This window comes from Thamnophis sirtalis, unplaced genomic scaffold (assembly GCF_051295495.1).
Source record: "Thamnophis sirtalis isolate CommonGarterSnake01/CBP01778 unplaced genomic scaffold, rThaSir2_p1.2 scaffold_2, whole genome shotgun sequence".
In the NCBI taxonomy this organism is placed as follows: domain Eukaryota; kingdom Metazoa; phylum Chordata; class Lepidosauria; order Squamata; family Natricidae; genus Thamnophis; species Thamnophis sirtalis.
Window position 1 is genome coordinate 113,340,617 of NW_028261382.1, and position 6,842 is coordinate 113,347,458.

Here is a 6,842-nt window from a genome sequence, read left to right on the forward strand (position 1 = left end):
TCGTATGTTATGTGCATATGAATTGAATGTTCTTTTTTAAAATTTCGTTTGGATTAAATGGATATAGTGCAATTCTGAAATAAATGGATGCCAGAGACATATATAGCTGTGTCTGTCCCTCTCTTTTTCTCTCGCTTGCCTTTTATTTTTTCACAGCAAGCTTGATGGAAGGGATATTAGTTTTCATTCTAAGAAGTCCTAGCTCAGGGGTGGCAAACTTGATTTCATTGAGGGCCGCATCAGGGTTATGTTTGACCTTGGTGGGCCGGAGTGGGCATGGCCAGCTAGATGTCACTTGTGTCAGGGGTTCCTGTGATGGCCCGAGTGCTCTGCCAGAGAAAATGGGCTCCCGAGCTCTGTTTCAGCTGGGACGGCCTCCTCAACCCTCTACCAGCGAAAACGTAGCTCAGGAGGGCCACATGCAGCCCCCCCCCAACTCTATTTTTGCTGAAAGAGACAACTGCAGGCCAGTCTTTTGCTGTTTCCAGGTGGCCCTACAGGGCAGATCTAAGCACCCCATGGGCCGGATCTGGCCCCCGGGCCTTGAGTTTGACACCCCTGTCCCAGGGTGGGATTGAAAAAATTTAGCAACCATTTCTCTACCCGATTGCTGGGTAGGCATGGCCATGGTGGGCATGGCCTACTCGACCTCCTGCACCATGGTGGGAGGGCAAAAATGGCCTCCCCCAGGCTTCAAAGACCCTCCAAAGGCCAGAAACGGGCCTCTTTCTAGACTTCCAGGAGGCCTGTTTTTTTGCCCTCCGCAGGCTCCGGGGGCTTTCCTCAAGCCTCCGGAGGGCAAAAACAGTCTCCCCCAGCAGAGGTGGGTTCCTACCAGTTCGCACCAGTTCGGTAGAACCAGTTCATCAAATCTACCGAACCGGTTAGAAGAGGTTTCACCAGAAAGCAGGCCACACCTACAGAAGAGGTTCCAAAAATTTTTGAAACCCACCTCTGACACACACACACACACACACACACACACACACACACACACACACAGACTCACACAGAGAGAGAAAGAGAAAGAGAAAGAAAGGAAGAAAGAAATAAAGAAAAAGGAAAAAAGAAACAAAAAGAGAGAGAGAGAGAAAGATAAAAAGGAAAAAGGGACAGAGAGACAAAAGGAAGGAGAGAGAGAGAGAGAGAGAGAGAGAGAGAGGGAGGGAGGGAGGGAGAGGGAAAACACATGGCCGGCAAGCCACTCCCACCAGGTCACATGACCGGCAAGCAACTCCCACAAAGGAAGCCACACCTACAGAGTAGGTTTGAAAAATTTTTGAAACCCACCACTGTCCCCAGGTACCAGAGGCCCTCCAGAGGCCAAAAACAGGCCTGAACTTCTGAACATTCCACGAGGCCCTTTTTTCCCCCTTCCCAGAGCCTCCATGCAGGCCCTGCAACTAACTGGCATCCAAAATGGGCCACATGGAGACTCCTGGGAGGGGTGGGATGGGCAGGGCCAGCCAGTCCTTGCAACTACCAGTTCAGCGAACCAGAGGTAAAATTAACATCCAGTTTACCCGAACTGGTCCGAACCAGCTGCATCCCACCCCTGCCCTGTCCTAGCTGAACAGCAGTTTTAAAGTAGGTCATCCTTCCATTCATTGATCAGAAGATGTCGAGTGAAAGAATGCCTTCCATCAAAAGTTCCCACCTGAATATTCAGTATCTAACACTTTTTTAATCTTCTTGTTTAAAAGTTTAAATGACAATTGCAGGTCGTCCTCAATTTGCGACCACAGTTAAGCCCAGAATTTTTGATGCTAAGTGAGACATTTGTTAAGTGAGTTTTGTCCCATTTTACAACTTTTTTTCCACTGTTGTTAAGTGAATCACGGCATTTGTTAAATCAGTCACACGGTTTTGAAGTGAACCGGGCTTCCCCATTGATTTTGCTTGCCAGAAGTTTACAAAACAGGATCACACAACCCCAAGACACCGCAACCGCCATAAATATGAAACAGTTGCCACACGGCTGAATGTTGATCACATGACCAGGGGGATGCTGCAACGGTCGTAAGTGTGGAAAAATGATCATAATTTACCTTTTGCAGTGCCCTCGTAACTTTGAATGGTCACTAAACAGGTGGTTGTAAGTCGAGGACTACCTGTAGGAATTGTGGGCTGGATCACCTGGGCAGTTAATAATGGCGAAGCAAGTTGATCGCGGGTCCAGGGCAGGGGTGGGCTGCTGCCAGCATTACTGCCGGTTCAGTGCACAAAAAAAGGGTGCACATTTGCACCTAAAATGGTCTGCATATGCACAAAACATTTAAAAAGGGTGGGGGATTACATTTCTTCAATGAAAATTGTTCTGCACATGTGTAGAATCGAAAATCAAAATGGCGCCACGGTATGAGAACTGTTTCGGAGGCGTGGCAGGCCTAGGTCGCTACCAGTTCCAGGCCGCCAAGTTACTACCAGTTTGGCCAAACCGGTCCAAACCAGTAGGAACCTACCTCTGGTCCAGGAGGATGCTACAACAGTCATCAGTGTGAAAAGTGCTCCCTTTTTTAGTGTCATTGTAACTTCGAATAGTCACTAACTCAGTGGTGGGGATTCAGCCAGTTCGCCCCTATTCGGGAGAACCGGTTGTTAACTTTCTAAGCAGTTCGGAGAATCGGTTGATGGAAGAAATCTCCTTTTGTTTCCCCCCCCCCACTTTACAGGGCTAATCCTGTAAGGAAGGCAGGAAGGAAACATTCTGGTGTTGTTTCTAGCCTAATCTTTATTGCCCTGCTTACAGAAACTGCCTCTCCTGTTAACCCTTGTTACATTGTAACAGTTGATGCGAAGCGCCCATTGACGTTAGTGACGTTGAGTTGGCCATGCCCACCCAGTCACATGACCACTGAGCCATGCCTACCCAACTGGTCACAGAGAACCGGTTGCTAAATTATTTGAATCCCACCACTGCACTAAATGAACTGTTGTATGTCGAGGACTGCTTGTATATAGGAGATGAACTGTGCCTCTGCAGGAAAGATATATCCTGTCAACAGCAGTTAACGGAGAGACCGCCAAATACAAGGAATACGTTCTGTAAATCCACAGACCTGTTTATGTTGGTAGGGAAACTAGCAACGGTGTTGTGTGTCCTTCATGTGACGGGACAAGTTCCTACAACGCAAAGTATGGTGGCTGGATAGCAGGGGCGGTCAGGAGGTGACCGATTGCTCAAACGTAGTTCCAGGAATGTAAGGAGAGAGCATGGAGAGAAGTGGAAAATACGATGGAGCAACAATGGCAGATGTACAGGAGCAGGTGGCCAGGTTGCCCGTGTCCCCAGGCAACCTTAGAAGAGAATATCTGAGTTTAGATTAGTCGGACGGTTCAGGGAAACTGTGGTCCAGCTAGGAATGTAAACAGCTTGGAAAAGAGATCTACTATGCAAACAACAGTGGCAGTAAATCAGATCATCGTTCTTTTGCTGGAGGAAAGGAACATCAACATCTCCTACAGAAGCCAGCAGGAGTACAATACAATAAAAGAGCAGAGTTGGAAGGGACCTTGGAGGTCTTCTAGTCCAACCCCCTGCCTAGGCAGGAAACTCTATACCATTTCAGACAAAAATGGCTATCCAATATCTTCTTAAAGACTTCCAGTGTTGGGGCATTCACAACTTCTGGAGCAAACTGTTCCACTGATTAATTGTTCTAACTGTCAGGAAATTCCTCCTCAGTTCTAAGTTGCTTCTCTCCTTGATTAGTTTTCACCCATTGCTTCTTGTTCCACCCTCAGGTGCCTTGGAGAATAGTTTGACTCCCTCTTCTTTATGGCAACCCTTGAGATATTGGAACACTGCTATCATATCTCCCCTAGTCCTTCTTTCTATTAAGCTAGACATACCCAGTTCCTGCAACCGTTCTTCATATGTTTTAGTCTCCAGTCCCCTAATCATCTTTGTTGCTCTTCTCTGCACTCTTTCTAAAGTCTCCACATCTTTTCTACATCATGGCGACCAAAACTGGATGCAGTATTCCAAGTGTGGCCTTACCAAGGCATTATAAAGTGGTATTAACACTTCACATGATCTTGATTCTATCCCTCTGTTTATGTTGCCTAGAACTGTGTTGGCTTTTTTGGCAGCTGCTGCACACTGCTGGCTCATATTTAAATGGTCGTCCACTAGGACTCCAAGATCCCTCTCACAGTCACTACTATTGAGCAAGGTACCACCTATACCAGCGATGGCGAATCTTTTTTGGCTCACGTGCCTTAAGTGGGGGGGGGAGCGCAGGGGGGGCATGTGCAGGCGTGCCACACCTGTAGTGCAATGCGCTACCCCCCCAATGCGCATGCACGCACTACAGGCGCCCCCCAATTTTAAGGTGGGTGGACTTCTGTTTCCATGCTGGCTGGGGAATTCTGGGAGTTGAAGTCCATTCATCTTAAAGTTGTGAAGGTTGAGAGACTTTGCACTGGCCATTGTATTCAACAGGAGCTGGATTGGTGAAAGACATCAAGACTCTCAGTATTTAAAGAACTTTTCTGAAAAGCAACCAAACTCCCAGCAAACTGTGATGCAAAAAATTAAATGTAGTTTCATGGTGCATTTCTGTTGATTTATAATACATAAGCTGTGAAACAAGGCCTCGCTTGAGTTGTTTAAGGTACAGGACATTATGTATTTGGCTGGCTGGTTTGTTCTGATAATTGTGAAGATGTGCTGTTCTTGAACTGGAGGGAACTCTTCTTCTGCTATTAAATTTCTGAAATAATCAAGACATAAATCCTTTTAAAATACTGCATAGCATTAACCAGAACTCAGTGTGACAGAGGAGGAAGGAGGAAGATTTTTTTTTAAAGTCAAACTTGTTTTTATGTGAAGGGGGAAAAAGCATCTGTATTTTTCACCTGCAACCTCTTCATGCCCTATGAGTACTATTCATGCAGTACAAAAGGAAAAATACATTAATTATTCCCCCTTGATTAAAACAGTTAAGGTCATATGTGTGAGTCAAAACAGGAAGGAATTAAAACCGAGGAAGGGAAAACAGTTAACAGTTTATACTTGATGAGCTGGAAAATAATTGGCACAAACTATGCAAACAAATTAAGCATTAGGCCTTGTCGGCAAATTACGCTCTCCTTCTAGTAAAGTTGGATTCCTGATGACCATGTAGGATTACAGATAGTCTTTGACTATCCTATACCAGTGGTGGGATCCTCCCGGTTTAACAATTGATTCGGTAATTGCGCAATTTGCTCTGTTACTCACGATCTCCCTGTAACATACATACATAGTTATTTATCTCTTAAGAATGTTAGCCATCAAAGTAATCCACATTCGTCTGAAAAGAAATATGTTTTCTATTTTACACCTAGCATATTATGCAGGTTAAATGTCTGCTGTTAGAATTAGCCGCCAAAGCAGAGGTGGGTTGCTCCCAGTTTGGACCGGTTCAGGCGAACCGGTAGTGATAATTGGCCATGGGTTCCCAAGCCGGTAGTGACAGCTGGCTGGCCACGCCCGCGAACCAGCCCACTCTGATGCTCGCCCTGCCTCACCTTCGCCACATGCATCCAGAGAACTTCTGCCTTTTGCCTACACACAAGTAAACATTTGCACTAGCCTTGCCCCACACACACACCGGCCAGTCTCTCCCAAAGCTGCCACTGTTGCAGCCATGGCGGGGATGAGGATAACATGCTGGAGAAGGCAGTGGCTGTGGGAGGAGAGGCATGGCTTTGTGGGGTGGGGTCATGTGACTGAGTGCACGTGAGTGACATCAAGTTGGCCACGCCCATTCAGTCACATCCCCCCCCCGACCTAGCCATGCTCACAGAACCGGTAGTAAAAAAATTTGAAACCCACCCCTGCACTAAAGGATTAATACCGTCCTCAGAGAAAGGAGAAGAAGGCCTTTCATATCAGCAACTTATGCCAAGATCCTTTTTTATGCCACTGCATTTGAAAACAAAAGCAGTGGAAGCTACTGATTGTAGCAAACATTGCTCCAGGACAGGACGTTACAGCATCATGTGTCTCTAGCAACAGGAGCAAGCGAAGGACAAGGCAGCTTATAGAACCGCTCCAGCAATTGCCTGCAAAAAGTCACCACAGTTGGAAAATGAAGAACACGCTAGAATAGCTGGGGAGAAAAAAAATTAATTGGGGGTGTGAATTAGACTAAAAGATCACCTCTCCTTGGTTACAAGCAGAATCAATTGAATTAGAGTTGGAAGGGACCTTGGAGGTCTTCTAGTCCAATTCCCAAATCCAAGCATAGAGCCATTGACGAGCACTCTTTGGGTGCAGTGATTCAATCAACTGTGAGTTTTGTTAACAAGAATGTCACTTACTTCGGCGTTTTTTCAAACTTGGCAACTTTAAGTTGACTTCCACACATCTTGCCAAGTTTGAAAAACACCGATCTAGTCAAAGAAAGTTTCTTGACTTTGCTGAGATCTAAGTATCTAAGATCTACATCATTCCCCTGATCAACTAATAACAGAATCACAGAGTTGAAAGGGACCTTGGAGATCTTCTAGTCCAACTCCCTGCTCGAGCAGGAAACTCTATAACATTACAGAATAATAGTTGCTCAATCTCTTCTTTAAAATTTCCAGTGTTGGAGCACCCTCAATGTCTCTATGTCTGATAATTATTCTGTCATGAAATTTCCCCTTAATTCTAGACTGGATTTCTCCTTGATTACTGAATTTGTCGGACTATAAGACGCACTGGAATATAAGACGTGCCATGATTTTGAAGAGATAAATTTTTTTTTAAAGTTTTCGCACTCTGAAGCCCCCCCCCCAAATCCTCTGCACACCTCATTTTTTGCAAAAAAGGGGGGGCATGCAGAGCTTTGGGAGGCTCTTAGAGTGCTCCT